Here is a 23663-nt window from a genome sequence, read left to right on the forward strand (position 1 = left end):
TCAAAAGTTTTCATTCCTGTAAAAGTTGACTGGCAAATATCTGCCTAAAGACTCTCTCATATCCGCACAATATACCAGTAGTTTCATTACCCTCATTCTACATGTTAAACAACATACAGTAGTTTAATCAGATCTTCACATTTGAAATAATGGCTGCTTCCACAAGTTATAATCAAATTTCATCATTTTCAACTTCACCTCCTATACTGTGGGATGTTTTCTTGAGCTTTAGAGGTACAGATACAAGATATACATTTACTGATCATCTCTACAAAGACTTACATCGCACTGGCATTCGAACCTTTAAGGATGATCCTCAACTATGTAGCGGAGACGTAATTTCAGATTCATTGATCCAAGCTATTCAGGAATCCAAAACTTACATTGTTGTTCTCTCGGGAAACTATGCTTCTTCATCATGGTGCCTCGAGGAGCTGGTACAGATCCTCCGTTGTTCCAAAACAATGAAGAGATTGGTTGTTCCTGTGTTCTACAACATTCATCCATGTGTTGTGCGCGTCACCAATCTGCAAGTGTCAAAGAAGCTTTTGATAAACATCAAAATCGATATGATGTGGAGAAATTGAATAATTGGCGCCTTACATTAAACGAAGTTGCGAACTTTTCAGTATTCCATATATCTAAAAACAGGTATAAAGAACATTTATATTGCCTTTCGTTATTCAACAGAGAGATTGGATCAAAACAGGACCTGTTCAAGTAACTCTTTTTACAAGTTCCAAGTCGAGAAAAGTAGCAAACTTAACTTTAAACAGTGAATTTTAGCTTGCAAGTCAAGAATAATTTGATTCAAACAAGCTGAATCATTTACGTGTTTTCTACATTCATGTTTGTACTCTCCTTAATTGGTAATTAGTTCATGTGTCATTCAGCTCCATTACAATAATGTTTTCCCTCAATTATATTGTTATCAAACAAGCAACAAAACACATTTTATACAATTTTCTGAAACAATTGAAAGAAATACTCCAAAAGTCATTATGCTCTATGACAATGATTACATTGCAGGTCTCAAGCTGATAATGTCAATGAAGTCGTTGAAAGGGTTCTATTGGAGATAAATCCAGCAACTTCATATGTTTCCAAATATCCAGCTAGGTTGCATACTCGTGTTAAGGGCGTAACAACATTGTTCAACACTGGCGTAGAAGCTGTCACTAAGATTGGTATACATGGTATGGGTGGAGTGTTGCAAAACAACTCTTGCCAAAGCTGTGTATAATCAAAACTATCAACGATTTCAGGGAAGTTGCTTTCGAGCAAATGTTAGGGAGGTTTCAGGAATGAGACATGGCCTAGTATCTTTGCAGCAGCAACTTATTGCTGACGTTCTTAAACGTAACAACATTAGCATTGGTAATGTTGACCAAGGAATTGAGTTGATACGAGATAGAATTTGTTCAAGAAAAGTTCTTGTTGTTATTGATGATTTAGATGACCCGAAACCACTAGAATATTTACAAGGATCATTTGTTTTAGGGAGTATGGTCATAATAATGAGAAATGAAGATATGTTGGATAGAATTGAAGTAAAAGCAAAATACAAGGTAAATGAAATGAATAAAGAGGAGTCGCACCGTCTTTTTACCCAACATGCATTTGATGAAGATAAAGTACCACACACATTCACTGAATTGTCCAAAGAAATACTAAACCATACTGGAGGGCTTCCATTAGCTCTTCAGGTTTTTGGCTCGACCTTGCTTAATGAATCTGAGGATGGGTGGAAATGGTTCATAGACAAGTTAAAGCGATCCCCCATTGACAATGTCGAGAAAAACCTTATGATCTGCTTTGTTGCATTGAAATCGGTTGACCCTAATCTGCAAGATATTTTTCTTAATATTGCTTGTTTCTACATTGGATGGAAGAAAGAAGATGTCGCTAAGATACTGGAAACTTGTTGTTGGTGAGACTGCGTAGCTGTATGAACATTTATGTGATAACTCAACACGATAACAACACTGGAATATGACAAGTTAATAATACTACGTCTACACAAGAATTCAGGAAGAACGAAGACAAGGCAAATACAAAGAATCGGAAGATTATAAGAAGGCTTGAAGTTTGTCTACAGGTCACTAAAAAAGTTCATTAATATGATCATGCCTTAGTGAAGAACAAAGGTTAAAGACTTTCAGGGTTTCAGAAATGTTGAAGATTCAGTATACAAGTGCTACCGAAAGATTTCAGTGTATTGGCATTGATTGAAGATAGACAGTGTTCGAAGCATAAGAATCTGAAGAAGTGAAGACAGGGTATAGACAAAGGTTAATGAAGACGTTGTCTAAAGTATCATAAAGGATTCCAGTGAAAGTACAATTGTTTATTGACAGTCAGTGCCTGAAGCGATAAAATTGTTGCAAGCTTAACAATTTAATCAAGGTCATAATACGAAGACCTGAATCGGGGTCAGTCGTCTGTGAACCAGACCAGTTGCACTAGGCGTCAACAGCTCGTGAAAGGAATTTGGGTATTATTTATAGAAGGATTGTTAAGTTGAGGAACGTACTTGAATTGAACGTCTATCTGTTAAAGTACGAGAAGAGGTGCGCGAGGTATACAGCTAAACAACTCAGGGGATTGGCGAAGCTCAAAGTTTAATTGTTAAATTAAATAAATTTATTTAGTGGACTTTAATATAATTTATTTATAAACTTAAAATGATTTATCTTATAAATTTTAAATAAGTTTATTTTATAAATCTAAATTAGTCTATTTATATAAGTTACATTTAAGTTAGTTTTATAAATTAATTTAGTTACAATTTAAACTTAAAAAGAAAAAGAAAAAAACAAAAACAAAAACAAAAAAAAGGAGAAAAAGAAAATACAAAAAGAAAGAAAAAGAAAATAGAAAAACAAAACAAAAAAAGAAAACAAAAAAAGGAAAAGAAAAGAAAAGCAAAAAAAAAAAGAAAAAAAAAGGAAAATAAAAGTAAAAACAAAAACAAAAGAACCAGACCATGTTGTGGTTGTTAGTTAGTTTAGAAAATAAAGTTTACATGTATATGTTTTGTTTTAAGTACAAGTATGGTCGCCACAGGTTTTCCACATCCTTGGTCGCCATGAGTGTACCGAGTTAAAGGAAATCCAAGGCAAATAAATCCTCTTGTACCTCCCCCCGTCGCCACAGAGAAATGCAAATAATTTTACAAGCAAATAATTTACCTGGTCGCAACAGAGGAACTATGTTGCCACACAACAAGCTCCTCTCCTCAACCACACAATTTTATTGGATATAAAGACTACACATTGCAGCAGAAAGATGAGAGCCATTCATTTTGGATTAATTTTTGTTCATCTTCTCTCCCAAGAGAGTAGTGAACTGGCAGCAAAGATTTACAGAGAAGCTCAAACTTTTTGTATATCCGTTTAACTTCTCACCGGAGTAACGTTATAATGCCCGATTTAATTCTTGTATATTCATAAGGGCATTATAATCGTTACTCGGTAATTAAATCCTTGGACAAAAAAATCTAGATCATTGTATAGAATTTAATTTGTAAATCTTTGTAGAAGCTAGGAACTTTGTTGTTCTTAGATTGTAGCCGGTTAATTTATTTACCGGAGTGTAGCAACACCCCTCGATGATTTATATACGAATATGTACTTCCCTGAATATCTTGTGTTCCTCGTTTTATATTCCCAAACACTATTCACCTCAAGAACGCGGAACCACTAACCGAGCACTAAATCTTTTATCCGCTAAAGATTTGAAATAATTTTTAATTTAGTGATCATCGTATTCAACCCCCCTTCTACGATAATTCGGGACCTAACAATTGGTATCAGAGCTGACTGATTGATACACAAATCAGGATCCACAAATAAATTTATTTTATTAATTTGAATTTACATAATTTATTTTATAAATTTGATTTAGAAAATTTATTCAATAAATTTAATTTAAGTAAGTTTATTATTTAAACTTGAATAAGTTTATTTTATAAACTTTATTTAAATAAATTTATTTTATAAATTTGATTTAAATTAATTTATTATTTAAATTATCGTAAATAAGAATTTGTAATTTAATCTATTTTTCAGATGTTTTAGCTGCCAGTTTTGTTGTGATTAACTTCGGCAATTCTTTTTCATTTGCTGCCATTTTTTTTTCTTAGTTCTTCCTGGCAATAGTTCAAGGGTAATTGTTGTTGGCATGCGCGATGCAAACAAAAGAAAAAGCAGCTCAGAAAACGTGTACAGATTCAAATGTGGCACCATTTCTTGGTTCATTTAAGTTGGCGGCAAATTAATTAGCTGCCACGTGAATCGTGAGAAATCAAGCAGTGGTTGACAGGAAGCTGGTACACGCGCCCACGCACGGGGAAGATACCCGCGCCTGCAGTAAACAGAATTCGCCTGTACATGTGCCAGAACAGAAGCCACGCGCGGAAAATTCAAGCCTAGCTCATTTGAGAACACGCGCATGAATTAAATAGTAGTGCAAACAGTCAACTTCTCTGTTGCGACAACTCCCTGAGTGAAAAATAAGATATAAACAACCCAAGGTCGTCATAGAAGTCGGCTCTCCTAGAGCTAGAGCTAGAGTCGTAGGAGACGAATTAAACTAAGGCAAAGACGGCGCACATCTGTATCAAGTCGCCATAGAGAATTGTCTGTTATTCCTGGTCGCCACTCAACACTTAACAAATTTTTGTTACCCTAAAATAATTATTTCAGATTTATTTATTTTTTCATAAAATTTAAAATTCTTAAATTTAATTTTTTCTTAAATAATAATTTACATTTTATTTAATTTTTAAGAAAATTCGAAATTCTTGAAAATTAGATTTTACGTATATAATTATTTTTGATTAATTTATTTTCTAAGAAAATTAAAAATACTGAAATTTTATTTCTCTTAAATATTAAATTAAGGGTACTCAAGGATTGGTAGACTCAGGATTTCTCCGGGCTTTTAAAGTGGATTTTAATCTTTTGAAGAAAACTCCTACTCCAATGGAACTAATTTCAAGACCTACAGACGAAAATTGTAGAACTTCCTCAAAGGTTTACTTCATAGGATACCACTAGGTTTTCAGACGCAGGAAATGAATGAAATTTCTACGGGTACAATTTTTTTCGAAGATTTTAAGACAACTCTATGATTCCAGATTATACAGTCACACAGTGGTTTGTACCAATGCTATATTTATCCAGGAATTAATGAGATCATACAAGCAGGAATTGTAGATGTCAGAGAGAATAGTGGGGACAAACAAACATCTCAGTTACATGCAGTATAGTTGAATCCTCAGGACCGAACGTAAGAGTTACTGATAGCTGAATCAAAGGAAGCTCAGGTAGAAGTACTTGAGGGACTGAACGTCAGGGCAGTGTTTCACTTGTCAGGAAAGTTTAGTCGCATCAGATTCACAAGGAGTACTTATGCTATATCCAAGGATCAAGCCTATCTATTCCGTAGCAGAGATTCTTACAGATTCAGTTCAAGGGGTGATTACAAGACTGAGGTTGGGACATAAACAAAATTTGATAGCTATAGGTTTGACAAGCAATATGTGTCAAGTAATTATCAGGGGTTTTGCTACAACAGAACAAGAAGCTTGACAAACAAGGATGAGTAGGGATTCAGTTGAAGAGTTGAGACAAAGGTGGAATGTTTTCTTAGGGAAGCAGCCAGTCAAAACTTATAATGCACGGGAAAGAGGTGGGATGGATCAGATGACGAGAATAATGAATATCTTGCTTTCATAGCAATCTCTGAAGATGGTCCAACTCACATATCTCAGGTTTCAAATTCTTGAACCACTGCAATACTTTGCTCTCAATATTCAATGCATGATAAGATCATAATGTTTAAATGTTTAACACTCGCACAAGCATGATAGCATCACACATAGATAATGCTGAACTAGTTCACTAGACTATTTTTCTGGTAACTAGGATTGATGTTTACTTGTGCATGTTACTTTAGATGATCTTAAATATGTGTTTGAATATTTGTTGAACATGATTAATTGCTTTAGTGAGGTATATGTTTTTTCAGCATATAAGACCTTTGTTTATGCGTACTCTCTGTATCTTATTACAATGTGATTAATTGTTTGTTAAGATGTATTAATTTATAATTGGATTGAGACAGCTAGATGAGATACATCAACAGGATTGGACTAGATAAAATTACTGATTTATTTTTTTAATTATGTTTGTTTCATATCATGCCTGTATTGCTTAATTCTTATGCGTAATATTTCTGAATGAATGCCATGTCTTCCCAATGCAATGCTTGCTTATCTTTATGCCATGAATGCATCTCTTAATATTTGCATTAATTATAGAAAAAGCATGTTTAGGATTACAATAGGGCAAAGACTGCTAGTCCTCCTTATGTAAGGTTGGAACCAATTTTCCCCTAGCCTAGAGACAAATTTGTCAAGGGTATTAAAATGAAGAAAATGGTCAGTCAAAGATAAGAATTAGCATGATGAGGTTGCAGCTATTGGTATCTCTGTTTATAGTAAAATCTCTAATCCAACTGGACCCAAACTAATAAGTAGGGTACCAAGAACTGTTAATCCATTTGTGAGTGCGGAACCTAACAGGTTAATTGATTCATATGTATTCTTGGTAATTCATACTCAAGGCATATGATCAATGAAAGAGCCTCACAATCAAATATGAGTGACAAATGCTATTCCGTCAATAATCTTTGGAGATGACAACAAAGGTTTTCATTACGGGACAAGCTATACCGAAAAGGGATGTCATCATGAACTCAACAATTGCTATCACTGATAACAACTAATTATTGGAGTCATTGATAAAAATTGAAGCATCTTTCTTGCTGGATAATCAAGGCACAAATCCTCTTATCAGACAGTTCTGCATCAAAGGACAAAATGTCAATTCAAAGAAGGATTAGTGTCTCATCTGAAGCAGGAAGGTTGAGAAGCTTGCTCTTGTTAGAGTAAAGAAAGGATATGCTTATGGCTAGACTGGAATCTCAAGAAAGGTGAAGTCAATGGTTTCTACTGTAAAGCTTCATCTGACAAAAGTTTAGCTATGGCATTGGAAGCTCTCACCCTTGAACATCAACTCAAGAAACTCTTTTGTAAAAAAGGTTAGTGAGAGGACTGCCTCATCTGGAATTCAGAAGATGATAAATGTGAGGCGTGTCAGAAAGAGGAGTCAAAGACAACATCACATCAAAGTAAAGATATACCTTAGTAATGGTAGTTGACTACTTTTAATAAACAAAGTTGTTGTTCGTGCATTCTCAAGACAAGACATCACAGATGGTGATTAATCATATCAGAATATCAAGCTGGAGGCAACTGTAAAAGAAATGATCTTATGGTCAGATAATGGGACTGAATTCAAGAAGCAGTTCTGATTAATATCTGTAACATCAAGAATATTTTGAAAAATATTCAGCACTGGGAGCTCCGTGTCATAATGGAGTGGTACAAAGGAAGAACCAGAACTTGATTAAAGCTACAAGGGAAATATCAAGCTAATCAAGACTTTCTAAATACCAAAGGGCTGAAGCAGTCAATACAGTTTACAACAAGATCAAACCTTGATCGGGATGTATACATGAAGACCACTAATGAGTTAATGGCCAACAGAAGCAAACACTGGATAACCTGAAAGTGTTTGGAGAGAATGTTCTACAGAAGCAAACAATGAAATGTTTTCAGTTGTTTGAAGATCTTAGCATTTGCAGCTAAGACTAGTTAGGATATTTTCCATGGCTACTCAGTGGAGTATACAACCTACAGGGCATTTGTGGTTGATCAACAGAAGATGATTGAAAGTCTAAGTGCACAGTTCAACAACTCAATGCTCCAAGCTGTTAAAGGAGAAATTAAAGGCATTGATGATTCATATCCAAGCAGTGGAATGGCAGTGTATCTACACAACTCATTATTTCAATAAAATCAGTCAGCAAGGGTAAAGATTTTCAGGAAATCACAGCAACAGCTTAGGGAAAGCAAAAGAAGGATCAACTAGTCAGACACAACACCACATTGAAAATCAGAGGACACAACAAGAACATATTTGCTGAGACAAAGGGTTTGATGTCAAGTCTATTCCCAGAGTCTAGTTCTTAAGTGATCCAGATGGTGGAGCGAATAATTAATTCTCTAGTTTTCTATCTGAAGAAGAAATTAAGAAAGTTACAGATCTCTGATAGATCCGGATTGGTTGGGTGATTGCAAAGCAAGATGAGCTCAATCAGTCAGCAAATAGATTGAAGGAAGCTGGTATCCAAACCAAATGACAATTTTGTAATTGGTACAAGGATAACCAGAAGTCAATACTGGATGACAATGGCATTGTTACGAGGGACAAGGCCAAACTGGATGCTAGGTTATTATCTGGAAGCAGTATCTAACAGAAAGCACCAGTGACGAGACTTGAGGATATTACGACATATCAGGCACCTGATACACATTACACTTGGAATTGGACTCTAGTAGATGTGTACAAATGTACTCCTGGTTGGTGAGTCAGAGGAAGTCAATGCACAACCGTTCATGGACTTTGCAGTTGCAGATCTGTTGGACTATGTATATCTCTTCTTCACAAGCCCACTTCAGGTTGGTATGAACTAGTATACTACTTAAGCAATCGTCAAGAACATGGTATGACACTCTAACTGAAGTTACAGTTAAATATGAACTAGTAGAGTCGTTATATTAATAACTCTCGTATCAATAGGCACAAACATATTATTTTATATGTGCAGTGATACAAACATATTATTTTATATGTGCAGTGATATCATGATAATGTTATATGTTGATCTACTAACAAAGACTTGTGCAAGATTATTTGCTAAGTTATTGTAGAGTAGGTATGGAGTAGCATGTTGGAAAGGTTGCAATTCTATTTGGAATTACTACAAGCATGCCAAAATAATATTTCTTTAAAAGCTCAAGTAAACCAAAAGAATGATGGCAATACAAGTTGAGGATCTTTTGAAGATGCAAAATTTGGAAGATTCTGAACATGCCAAGACTACTTACCAACATAAGCCACTAAAGTTTGATCAGTGCAACTCAGGTATAATGACAAGCTATAGAGGTATGACGAGCTCACTCTTTTACTCAAAAATGCTAATAGACAACATGTAATGTTCTCAAGATGCCAATGTGCAAGGTTCCAAGTGGATCCTAGAGAATCCAATCGTATAGCTATTAACAAGATTATTGGATATCTTAAGGGACTACCAACTCTTGGAGTAAAGTACCCTAAAGATATTATGCTTAACATGTTTGGCTATATAGATACAAATTATGCATGTTGTAAGAAAGACAGGAGAAGCATCTCTGAAGCTGTCAACCTAAGTGACAAGAGAAGCATCTCAGGAAGCTGTCAACTTCGTGGAAGAAGATTGATTTCTTATTATGATAAGAAACAACCTCAAATCCCAACAACTCTGTGAACACTCTATGACAAGACACCTCCACACCAGGTATCATTTATTTCGAGAGCATGTCTTTTAGTCAAAGAGTTACTGACAGAAACATTTATTAAATCAATTGATAAAGTTAATTTTTCAAGACTGGTTTGTAAGTGTGGGATATCATTCATTGCACATTAGTTGGAAATCCCATCTGTAAGGAATTCTTAATATAAGTTCACAAGTATTAAATTTTCAATATTTAAAGGACTTGTGAATTTATCAGTAATCCAGTACCTCGTACTTAGTGCTACTATCTTGATTATCATGATTACAATGTCATATACATTTGTGGTAGTTAAGTATTATAACATTAAGTTAGAATATTATTTTAATTGATTTAAATTATGACTGTAGACAGTTCTATTCCATATCAGTCTCATAATTTGAATTATATTAAAATAATATGCAGCATGGTTATTTGTATCATGTATGAATAATTGTGGTACTTTTAGTATTAGTGATATTATTTAGATTTTTTGTTCTAAGTAATCAATGTTTATTTCTAAAATCACTAATATTGAAAGTTGAAGTATTTTCCAAGTTATGTGTATAAAACTCTCAATATTTTATATGCTTAGAAAGTATTTCTAAAATTACTAATTATCCAGAGAGTGATTGCCATGTATATAAGTCATATATTTTATTGGTGATTATTCAAGAATAATTATAAATATTCAAGTGCTAGTATCTAACTCATAGATATTTAGTATTTATTTATTTAATATTTAGTTTGGGTAATTTGGATTATGGAAATTGAAGCAATTCAATGATTTTGTTTGCTCCATAATTCAAACTAACTTAAAATAAATAAGCAGCATGATTGATTATAACTAAATCTGTCAACAATTGATATCTAGTATATTGATTGTAACTTATGTGATATAAGTTAATTATGAGATTTTGGTTTTAGTGAATTTAGCTATGTTACATCTCAAGAATTCACTGAGATCAGAATCATGATTGTAGCATGATTAGTTGTATGTTAATTTTTGACTTGTATCAGCTAATGATATTTAGTTAAGAGTTCAAGTATGAACTAATTGTGAAGTATTAGTATTTGTGGCATTTATCGATCCAATATTGTTTGAGATATTACAGTTGTTAGGAATTCACAATTGTATGATATATGAAATTGAATGCTGCTGTCTTTTTGATAGATAATTGGTATTTAATTCATTGATATCTTATTTTAATATTTGAAATAAGATGCAACATAATTATTGGTATCCAAAGTACTTGACAAGTATCAGACAATGATATATTGTTAATATTTTGTTGCAGATAATTGTGAGATTTTAAGTTCTAGTGGATTTATATGCTTTGCTATATCTAAAAGATTCACTTCAACTTAAAATCAACAGCATAATCAGACTTATTAAGGATATTTATCAATAAACAATTTTGTTGATTATAATCTTATAAAGATAGATTATGGATCTTTTGACATGAATGAGAATTGCTTAGACTTTACCCTAAGTGATCAATACTTTTACAAAAACTCATTCATATTAAAAGACAAAATCTTTCTTTCTCTTCTTAATACTGCCAGGTCATCAGTCTGTGTCTTATCAAATCATTTATCTTTTTAGGCATAAAAACATATTGTGCACTCAAACAGTTTTAGGAGAAAATCAAACTTCCTTCTACAATAGCGATTGCTTATTTCATTAAAATCTTTTGAAATCACTATTGTACATCATTTCTCTCAAAAGACTAAATGCATAATTTTCATTCATTATAGATCTTAAGTGCATTTTATCTCTATATTGCCACATGCTCTGTGATGCAGGTTCAGCCTCCAATGGCATTCTTTCATTTGATAGTCCTGAGGTTGAAAACTCACGTCTTCTATCCCAAACTGTAAAGACAAACACAAAAATAGAACCAACCAACACTCTCTTACCCCTAAAATGAAGTATGAATGAGCGTGAGGGAGAAAGTGCCTTAGTGCACCACATAAGGAAGGAGCTGAAGTCAACCCAGCAGCTCTGTCTCCTACAAAGTTGAGATATATTAAAACTGAGACAACTGCTAGGCCCCATGCATCTTGTTAAAAAGATATAATGGCCGAAAAGACAAAAAAACAGTTATTAGATTCATCCTCTCAACAGGGTGCGTCTATTGAAATTTGCCTGTCGGCCAAGGTATCCGGTGTAGTGTCACCACCACAAACATAAACAATTCTTGATGCACAAAGATAGGTTACACACATAAAGGAAGAGTTGACGAAAACAAAAGTGTCAACCACTTAAGGTCAGATTCGATTGTTCAAGGTTCTTTAATGGATCAATTGCCCTTACAGGTGTTAGGAGAGGATACTGATTTAATAGCCATATGTCAGTGGTCAGTGTCTACCTCCCCAGGCTTAAATCCCCTGGATGCATTTGCGGATAGTGGATCTGACATAGGTGCAGATCGGCAACTTGTTGACAATGATTCAGATATTACCTGATGAGTCACAAGAAAATGTCTTCACAGACATTAGAAGGAAACTTTGATCTTTATGCTAAATTCTTTGGATCATTAATTACCTTCCAAGAGTTCAAATCTGGACCCTAAAAGGGAAATTAACAACTTGTAGATTATGACTCAGATTTATCTGACGAGTCTAACAAGGATGAGGATTTGCGAACTCCCATTGCACCACCTGTGACCTCCTTAAGGATGACTAAGGTGATTTTCCTTGCAGGTACAGCTAGATTTTGGAGCTATGAGAGGAGTGATACTTCAGGTCTCGAATCTATAAGAGAACCACCATATCCCATTCCCTATCCCTAAAGATGGTTATTGATACTTCAGGTCTCGAATCTGTTTATGATTGGAACCTAACTCATAGGGACCTAACATTTACAGATTGGATTAGAATACTTCGAGACCTAACAAGTTGGGAGCTAACAATTGGTAACAATTGGTAACAATTGGTGATCTCACTTTTGGGAGGTATAAGGAGTTGGGAAGATTGGTGAACATGATGATCAACAGTGAAGTCATTCTTGCAGCATTTAAAGGGACATGGTTGATCAGACTCTGACTTGTTATTTCTTTTCCAACCAAGTAATATATGAGAACTCCTTCAGACAACAGCATACATTCCTTCTCTAAGGGGGAGATAAAAGCTTATATAATAGTTTGGAGGATTCCTCAACTAAGGGGGAGAAATAGCAGGGAGGATGAAAAAGGTAAAGCACATGTATACTACACCACACCATTGTTGTTTGTAACTACAGATCCTATTGTACGGGAGAGGTGGTAAAACACAAGGTGATTTCCTAGTAATCAGAAGAAGTGGTTTGGTTTATCACTATTCTTCATAAGGGAAGAAGCTGTTTTCCAAAGGGGAGTACCATTAGTTCTTATCTGTGGATTCTATTGTACGGGAGAGGTGGTAGACGAAGGTGATCTACTTTAAGCAGTTGATTCTCATAGGGGGAGAAGCAAGAGAGATATGCGCTTCTCAACAGGAAATATGGTTGTACTCTGCTGATGATTACTTCAAGACTGAGAAGTATTATCTGGCAGAGATTTGAAGAATCAAGGAAATGAAGATGAAACTACTTGAAGATCAGTTCAGTGCTAGAGGAACAAGCATCTTTCATTTCAGTTACTCAAGAAATCTGGAAATGCGGTATTTGATCCAGGAAACCAGTAGCATTATTTACAAGTCCTGGTACATTACCTTTTTTAGTTGTTAGTTGAGTTATCCTCTCTATTTAATTTGTTTGTTAGATTTAACAATCAAAGAGGGGGAGATTGTTGATGAGACTGCGTAGTTGTATGAACAGTTACGTGATAACTCAACACGATAACAACACTAGAATAGGACAGGTTAATAATACTACGTCTACAAAAGAAATCAGGAAGAACGAAAGGAAGAACGAAGACAAGACAAATACAAAGAATCAGAAGATTAGAAGAAGGCCTGAAGTCTGTCTACAGGTCACTAAAAGAAATTTATTAATATGATCATGCCTCAGTGAAGAACAAAGGTTAAAGACTTTTAGGGTTTCAGAAATGTTGAAGATTCAGTATACAAGTGCTACCAGAAGATTTCAGTGTATTGGCATTGATTGAAAATAGACAGTGTTCGAAACATAGGAATCTGAAGAAGTAAGACAGGGTATAGATAGAGGTTAATGAAGACGTTGTCTAAAGTACCATAAAGGATTCCATAAAGGATTCCAGTGAATGTACAGTTGTTTATTGACAGTCAGTGTCTGAAGCGATAAAGTTGTTGTAAGCTTAACAATTTAATCAAGGCCATAATACGAAGACCTGAATCGGGGTCAGTCGTCTGTGAACCAGACCAGTTGCACAAGGCGTCAACAACTCGTGAAAAAATCTGGGTATTATTTATAGAAGGATTGTTAAGTTGAGAAACGTACTTGGATTGAACCTATATCTGTTAAAGTACGAGAAGAGGTGTGTGAGGTATACAGCTAAACAACTCAGGGGATTGGCGAAGCTCAAAGTTTAATTGTTAAATTAAATAAATTTATTTAGTGGACTTTAATATAATTTATTTTATAAACTTTAAATAATTTATCTTATAAACTTTAAATAAGTTTATTTTATAAATCTAAATTAGTTTATTTATATAAGTTATTTTTAAGTTAGTTTTATAAATTAATTTAGTTACAATTTAAACTTAAAAAGAAAAAAAAAAGAGAAAAACAAAAACAAAAAAAGGAGAAAAAGAAAATACAAAAAGAAAGAAAAAGAAAATAGAAAAACAAAAAAAAAGGAAAACAAAAAAAGGAAAAGAAACGAAAAGCAAAACAAAACAAAAAGAAAAACAATAAAAAAGAAAAGGAAAATAAAAGTAAAAACAAAAACAAAAGAACCAGTTAGTTAGTTTAGAAAATATAGTTTACATATACATGTTTTGTTTTGTTTTGTTTTAAGTAGAGTATGGTCGCCACAGGTTTTCCACTTCCTTGGTCGCCATAGGTGTACTGAGTTAAAGGAAATTCAAGGCAAATAAATCCTCCTGTACCTCCCCCTGTCGCCACAGAGAAATGCAAATAATTTTACAAGCAAATAATTTACCTGGTCGCCACAGAGGAACTATGTTGCCACATAACAAGCTCCTCTCCTCAGCCACACAATTTTATTGGATATAAAGACTACACATTGCAGCAGAAAGATAAGAGCCATTCATTTTGGATTAATTTTTGTTCATCTTCTCTCCCAAGAGAGCAGTGAAATGGCAGCAAAAATTTACAGAGAAGCTCAAACTTTTTATATATCCGTTTAACTTCTCACCGGAGTAACGTTATAATGCCCGATTTAATTCTTGTATATTCATAAGGGCATTATAATCGTTACCCGGTAATTAAATCCTTAGACAAACAAAAGCTAGATCATTGTATAGGATTTAATTTGTAAATCTTTGTAGAAGCTAGGAACTTTGTTGTTCTTAGATTGTAGCCGGTTAATTTATTTACCGGAGTGTAACAACACCCCTCGAGGATTTATATACGAATATATACTTCCCCGAATATCTTGTATTCCTCGTTTTATATTCCCAAACATTATTCACCTAAGAACACGGAACTACTAACCGAGCACTAAATTTTTTATCCACTAAAGATTCGAAAGAATTTTTAATTTAGTGATTATCGTATTCAACCCCCCCTTCTACGATAATTCGGAACCTAACACTTGTTACACATTTGTCAATTGTAAAATTGAAATTCTAAAGAAAAGATGTCTAATAACGATCAGTGATAAAGATAAGTTGGGGATGCATGATCTGTTTTGGGATATGGGAAGGAAAATTACACGTAACAACTCTCTTGATGAGCATGAAAAACATAGTAGATTGTGGGTATTAGAAGATATAGACAGTGTGTTGACGAATCACAAGATAATATCAAACATATATGCATCTCTATATAGGACTTGATTCAATTGAAATCCATGAAAAGCGTAAGAACCCTGAGAACTATGTTACCCAGACACTTTAATTTTGTTATTAAACATGACATGGGTGTCGGTAAGAAGGTAAGGGAAGGTTTGAGATACGAATCGGATCCTTCAAATAAAAACCGGACACTTCTATTTTCAGCAATATAGTTCTAAATGATTTACAAAGACTCACAACATCTAGTTTCTAACAAGGGATGTCTATAAATTATTGTTTTCATGCTATTCTTTTGATTTTTGCTATAAGTTTAAAATAAACACCTAGCATATGTTTAAAAATTAATCTTGTACATCAGGAACGAGTCTCGTTGTCGGGAGTAGTACTTTTACTAGATTTTTTAATCCTGACATGCAAGATTAATTTCAAATTTTTTTAATAAATTTTGCATACGACTAAAATTGATATATCTTAACATCCGTATGGTTGGATTGTCGAAAAAATCATTTTAAAAATTAATCTTGTAAATCGGGAACGAGTCTCGTTGTCGGGAGTGGTACTTTTATCGGATTTTTCTAATCCTGACATGCAAGATGAATTTCAAATTTGTTAATAATTTTTTCATATGACTAAATTTGATATATCTTAACATCAGTACGGTTGTATCGTCGAAAAAATCATTTTAAAAATTAATCTTGTAAATCAGGAACGAGTATCGTTGTTAGGAGTGGTACTTATACTAGGTTTTTCTAATCCTGACATATGCAAGATGAATTTCAAATTTTTTAATAATTTTTTCATATGAATAAAATTGATATATCTTAACATCTGTACGGTTGGATCGTCGAAAAAATCATTTTAAAAATTAATCTTGTACATCAAGAACGAGTCTCGTAATCTTGTAAATCAGGAACGAGTATCGCTGTTAGGAGTGGTACTTTTACTAGGTTTTTCTAATCCTGAAATATGCAAGATGAATTTCAAATTTTTTAATAATTTTTTCATATGAATAAAATTGATATATCTTAACATCTGTGCGGTTGGATCGTCGAAAAAATCATTTTAAAAATTAATCTTGTACATCAAAAACGAGTCTCATTGTCGGGAGTAGTACTTTTACTAGATTTTTCTAATTCTGACATGCAAGATGAATTTCAAAATTTTTTAATATTTTTTTCATATGACTAAAACCGTTATAGCCTGAGAACCAAAGTTTTTGTAGAACAAAAAATTGCAGAACCTCTATGGTGCACAATGTTTTTTTACAATTTTTTGGTTCTCCATTGAATCCGAGATCCGAAAATGAGATCCGAAAATGATATGCAAGTGAAAAATTTAATGTGATTGATTGCTTTTCATCATTTTGTTAACCTTGTTTAGGATAAATGATTTTTGTAAGAAATAGTTTTATCATTGATTTTGTGGTGAAATTTAAAAAAAAATATTGAAAAGACATCTAGGTGGCTAAAATTTTCATAAATTAGCAAAATATTGGCCCTGGTTTAAAAATGACAGGTTGGTGGCCGAACTTATCTCCCGAATATTGAATAGGTAGCACCCGTCAAGTTTCGTTAACTAAATAAAATTACATTAAAACACAGAGTGGTGGCTAACTTTTACCCCACTTTTCAAATTATTGGCCGGACAGAAAAATTAATTTTTCTATAATTAATATACTTAATAGGAATTAAAAAAGAGAAAAAATATGAAAAATTTAAACCCTAAAAGGATACTTGTCAAAAAAACTTAAATGCAAAATTCCTTTTTAATTAAATGATAAAAATTGTTCATTTTTATTATATAATAAAAGTGTCCATATCTTATTATAATTAGTAATTACAATAATTCTATTCTTCGTAGAGTTCTTTATTATTTATAGTAAAATCATACTATAATTACAATACATCTTTATCACCCGCAGAATTCTATATTATTTAACAAAATGTTAAAAGATGGTTGTAGTAATGTAATTTGCAATTCTTTTGTAAACTTAAATAAATAGATTATGTTAATTATAATTGAAATAACAAATAAATAGATTACCCTGATTGTTTCATAATTAATTAATATAATAATTTTCTTGGTCCCGTAATTTACACGAGTTATCTTCTAATAAATCATAACTTTAGGGATACACATTCATCAATATTATGTATAAAATAAGATACAATATCAATTTTTGTTTCAAAAAATTTTAAACTCGTATATATTACTACCTGTGTCCCCCACATTTCTTTTCTACTACTCGGGCACGCATTTTAAGGCATCTATATATCGTATAGTTTTATAACTTATTTTCAAAATTTTCTTTTTCTAAATTAAACTTCAAACATTTAATCTTTATTTAGAAAAAGAAAATCTTAAAAAAAGTTATGGAACAATAGTATATCGAATCATTAAAATGCGTGTCGAGCAATAAAAAAGAAATGTAAAGAAATGAGGGGGACGGAGGGAGTAATATTTAAAAAATAAATTTAAAATTTAGCCACCATTCAGCAATTTAGACTTCACTTTTTAAAATTGAACGGCATATGGTTAAAGTGCCGGCCACGATTTTAATAGGCGCGAGTAAAATGTGGCCACCAATTTGTTATTTTTTAACTCGGGCCAATATTTTGCTAATTTTAAAAAAATTTAGCACCTTTTTACTTTTAACTCAAGAATCTAATTAAAAATTATGTGAATTTTAGTAAAATGTCACTAGTATGTGAATGTTTATAGTAACTTTAATAAAATATGGCATTTTTTCTTATTATTATAATGTTCACTGTACGTCCATTAAGCTTATTATTGTTACAATCTGGATTTTATTAATAAAAATGTTGTCTGGAGGACACAGCAATAAAATATGAAAATAAGTAAATCTTGAAACCTCGCATCCATCATTTTCCCAACAAAATCTCAATTGTTATAACTCATGTATGTAGAAACTTGATTATAACATTCACAAACAGACTAGTATGCTCTTGAATTGTAGTTTGCAAGCAAATTGTACATAGAAATTTTATGGGCTAACTTGTTCAACAAACCTTAATGATCTGATTTTAAACATAGTTAAGCTTGAACACACCCATCTTTAACGAACCAAACTTTTGAACTAAAACTTACATATCTACGTTGGATTGTAGTGAGAGTTTTATAAGTAAATATAAATACAAACTAGAAATGTTGAAAAATTTGTATCTAGACAAAAAGTTGGACTTTTGGGTTGAAGCAAATAGAGAGACTAGCAGTCAAATAATAAATCTAAATAATAAATCTATCTAAATAACTGATAATTTTAATGAAATTTCATATTTCTACATTTTCATTTTTTTACTAGAGTGTACTAGAACAAGGCAAATAGCACAGCACTTGGGCGACCCATAAAAGTGAAAATCCTGATAAAGCTATTGTGGTGAACCTTCCCAAATAAATATAATGTGGAGTTTTGGCCTATATATCATCTTATTATATTTTCACGGAAGTTCAATATCAAGCAGTATTAACCCTTGATGGGAAAATGATGGCTATAAAGGTTTCAAGATATCTTTATTTCTAAATTGTCTTGTTGTGACCTTTAAACGATACTTATTACTAATAGAATCCATATTGTAAAAATAATAAGATCAACGAACAGTCGAACATACCTTGAATATTAGAATATGAATTAAATGTCATTCATAACTTTTTTAATTAAATTTAACAATATTCACAAATTAATGAAATTTTGTTCACATTTTCACATTAATTTTAACTAGATTCTTCCACCGACAACTTTTTTGAATCTACACCCATAAAAGAAATTTAAAAAATCTTTTAAGAATCATTTATCCTTCGCATTTTCAGCAAATTGCTAAAAAGTAATCAAATAATATTAAATATCTCATACATATATATCATTTGTGGAGAAATCCGATTTATAATTCTCACTATTCTCCGTAAGACTTCAAAAAACCAAAGTTGCAGAAGGACAATTCTCGTAAAGATAACAAGGTACGGACCATCTAACATATCTCCATTTCCATATCTCTATCATCTCTATTTGCCATGTGTGATTTCGTGTTTCCTCTTTTCTTTACTCTTTTTTCATAGAAGCGCATAGATTATAAATATATCGTTAATGACCTTTATGTGTTTGATTGTTTTATGTGCTTGATTGTTTATGTATAAGGCATTTATAACTATTACATAATTGAATTTATTATTTACGCATATTATCACAACCTTCTAGTTTGGGGAAAAAAGTCATCCTAATTGTTAACGTTGTTAAAACAATTCTAAATCCATTATAATTTTTGGGAGTTACATATGAGGAGGATTTGCATACAAGGAATTGTGTACTTAAACAAAGACAAAGACATGTCAAAGATGGCGCAAAAAAAAGAGCAAATCATACATATAATTTGGTTAACTATTACCTCTATGGTTCTTGTCATCTATCATACCCCAACAAGGCTCAAATTTATTTTGCATTTTTAAATAAAAAATATAATTTTACCGAAGGCATGATACCCACCTCTTAAAATAATATTTGTAGTGAAATTTTGTTCTAACCTTTACCAAAGGAAATTTCACTAGAAAGACACTTAATTTTAATAAGTAGTAATAACAAAAAACTTAATATTTTTTTGGATTTTGTTTGGTAAATGAAGGTTAAAAGATTCTTGGAAAGAAAAATGTTTATAAACGATTTGGTTGAGAAGTCAAAAAAAAAATTCAGGTGCCCAAGACATAGTTACAACTGATATCATTGTTTAAAGGAATTTTTTTTTAATTTCTACTTAATTTTTGCAACTATGACTCTCATTCACTGGACCCAAAATTCAAGGCACAACAATTAGAAAAACAAACTCAATATAAGTGTTTGTATATATTATCAGATACAAACACGAAGAGGTGGGGAATCTCACTTATGTTTCAAATTGTTTATGCATGGATTGCACTTTAAATTAACTATCATAATCTTTAAATCAATACTTTTAAACATGAGACCCCGTTAGTTGTTTACTTAAATCTTCGTGACAAACAAACTACATGCATCTAGTAAGCGCCATTTTCATATATTTTCATCATTTGGCTTAATTGATATTTTATATGTTTCATTGGTAGATGACTAATTTAATAGAATTAACAGTCAACTTTTTGAAAGTCTAATGCAATTAATAGTCTCATGTATTAACACTTTTCTAATAAGGTTTAACATTATATGCAGTTCAAGTTAGCTCCAATGGCCCGACAAACTGACAAGTCTCCAAAACTTGAGAAGAATTCCGAGTTGTGGGTCAACATAGGTATCTGTAAAGCTGAAGATATTGACAAGGAAACGATTGACCCTGCCAAAAGATTCTACAGTTTATTCGTATGGATAGGGCCCAGGAACTGGATAGAAACAAACACTATTCATGGTTCACCAGACCTCCTTTGGAATGTACCTATATACATGCCATTGGATGAGTTGGTTGGCTCCGGTTATTTGGGTCTTGAAATCTACCGATCCTCATCGGATGGTGCAAGTACTTCCACAGGTAAGGTATTAGTTGCTCGAACTTTGATTCCATTCAAGAAAAACAATGATTTCAACAAGCACGCAAGTTATGAGCTACGGGTGCTGAAAGGACGTGAATGGGTGGCAGGAGGAAGCATAACCGTGGCCACTGAGGTCAAGGAAGTGTATGATTAAAAATAGTGTATGATTGAAAATGGAAAAGTACCATTTCAAGCTTTAAAACCCAATTCTCGGGGAAAACTTATAAAATAATTAGGAAGATGACTTGGTCAGTACTGACTACAGGATCTCCTGCTTGTTATAGTTTTATTTGTTCATTTTGGTATTCTGATATAAACCTTTCTCGTTTCCTATTTTTGTTTATCTGTTAAAAAAGTCTTTCTCAATAGTTATTGTGATTGTTATACGTACTTCAGGAATCTGGAATAGTTACTGTGATGGTTCTACTTCTAGAACCTAGAAAGCATACACAGGTCAATCAATGACAGCCTAAACACAAAAAATCAGCAACAAATTCTGCATATCAGCTCATTAACCAAGTAAATATGTTGGAACTTATAAAAGCAGTATGGTGATGTGAATATTTAGATGTGTATGTATGCATTGTCTTTATGGGATATTGATCGACTACAAATTTTTTTTAACAGGAATGCGATATCTAGCTACAGATAAAAACAAAGCAGCAAACACGTTTATCTATATCAACTATCAAGTAAACATCACTAAATTTTCAAATGTAATAACATACATACCTTACATTTTCCGATTAAAACCCCAAAATGAGGCAGAGTACCAAATCCTCCCAGCGACAATTTTAATAGACACCAAATTTGGCTCACCAGCGTTAAGTACCCAACTGCATCTTTTTCCCCACTACTCTTGGTCATTTTAAGACTTTAACAGTTCAAAGTATTCCTTGATGTATTCATGTCTGAAATAACTAAAATTACTGTCTCAATAAAAAAACTTTGGTAATGGACAACATACATTCAGAATTGATCTTGTCATTTTGGACTAAAAAGATAGGAAAAAGAAACAACTCGGCTTAGTCTTAAGATGAGGCAAAATGGAGGGGGGGGGTCAAAGTAAGCAAAGTGCAATTTCAAACGTTCTTTTTATCCCTAAATTAAGTGACCATTTTTTTTCAATCCTTCAAATATCGGATCAAGTGTTGCAACTTTCAATACACGCGACAGCACTGGAAAATCTTTTGGCAGGTCAATTGTTTCGCTATCAATGTTTTCAGCTCTAACAACTTAACTTGGACCCACAACTTGTACTCATCCTAAGTTTTAAAGAGTAAAAATCTTGACAGGTCATAGTTTAAATAATCTTCCAACTTAAGTTGAACTGCACGTGAGGTTTAAACTTATAAGGAAAGAGACAATACATAATACTACATTTTTTAAGTAACTATTAATTGCAATTGATCTTTTTAAAAATTTACTTCTGAAACGTGTAGTTTTACTCGGATTGATATGTGTATATATTTTTCTTTTGCTAAGTGGATATTAATAAATAGCTGTGAGTGTCAAAGTGATGAAACTTCACTTTTAACGGTTCATTTCATTCCTAAATCAAGAGACCAGTTTTTCATCTTTCAACCGAAAAATTACACAGGTATGTTAACCACATTATAAAGAAATTGCCCTGGACACCACAATTCAAACTTTGGGCCATTTGCCACAGCAAATACATATTATCGATATTATAACCAACTGTTCCCATAACCCAGTGGTTAAGGCCCTTGGTCTCTAGCGGAAAGTTGCAAGGTTTTTTTCCCAGAAATATTTTTAAACTTAAAAGAGTGACAGATTCAATTTCGAAGAAATGGTATGTTGCTCCTCTCCTCGAATACATGGTTTTTGGGATGCGTGTCACGAGAAAAGAAGTGAAAAATAACCTACCTCAATTTGTTAGAATGCTGTACATGGGACAGTGGTAAAAATAATAGAGAAATTTTTTGTTTAAATACATATTAGAATGATTTATTTTATACGAGATGCGCATTTCTAACATCGTGTCAGTTTCTAAAATAGGTTTTAATGGGACCATGTCTTTAATTAATACGTAAAATGCTTGGTCAGATCTCATTTCACTTTACTAAATAATTCGACTCTCACTCAACTCGAGAATTTCTCGGAGCACATCATATCTAAAAGTCGAAAATAAGAACCAAACCCTTTAATAACAGTTTCGGACGGCCACCGCATCTACAAACACACATGTAAAACGCAATCAAGTTGCACAAGTAGACTAGAAATGGATAGTATGCAAGAAAGACGCATACTCACAAACACAAGCAGGAAGGTTTTATTCATGTTGTAATAATCTATAATAATCAAAAACTTTTCAACAAACATAAACATAGCTTTCATTAACAATACTACAATAGTATGTGTAATAAACAAATATACATCAATTGTTGGTAAACGATTTAAACATCAAATAATTTCACAAACATATAATAATATCAGTGTTTAAACACAAGAAAAAACTAAGATGAAACTAATCAAATAAATGTAAAAGAGGTGTAATCATAAAAAGATACAAATGAAACTTACTTATGAAATTGAATAAGCTGATTGATTCCTCGTTTGCTGCATAAAAATGATAATTCTGGGCGAGTTATCTCATGTTGCACATATATAAACATATATAGGATCACCGGTGGAAAACGTGAGCCCATTTTAGCTTTTTGGGCCTTGCTGGCCGGGCTAGCGCCAATTTCACTCTGACCCATTTAGTTTTTAAAATGTACTCCGCAGCGAGTATTTTAAGTTCTTATCAAGGGGGTCGTTTGGTTCGGCTAATTCTGGTATCAGGTATGGTTTCGTTCATTCCAAACCTATA

The 23663-nt window shown here is 32.7% G+C and overlaps 1 long non-coding RNA gene across 2 annotated transcripts; it reads right to left on the reverse strand.

The window, feature by feature from the left end:
• Positions 1-118: 118 nt before the first annotated feature.
• LOC141707202 (uncharacterized) lies at positions 119-23522 on the reverse strand. Of its 2 annotated transcripts, none has more exons than XR_012569012.1 (3): positions 23375-23522; positions 21563-21741; positions 119-527 (listed from the first exon to the last, which is right to left on the reverse strand). It is a non-coding gene; the product is annotated as an uncharacterized LOC141707202 (long non-coding RNA). The 2 variants fall into 2 exon arrangements; XR_012569011.1 differs by having other exon boundaries at positions 21563-21750.
• Positions 23523-23663: the final 141 nt, after the last annotated feature.

Source organism: Apium graveolens, chromosome 2 (assembly GCF_009905375.1).
Source record: "Apium graveolens cultivar Ventura chromosome 2, ASM990537v1, whole genome shotgun sequence".
NCBI classification, from domain to species: domain Eukaryota; kingdom Viridiplantae; phylum Streptophyta; class Magnoliopsida; order Apiales; family Apiaceae; genus Apium; species Apium graveolens.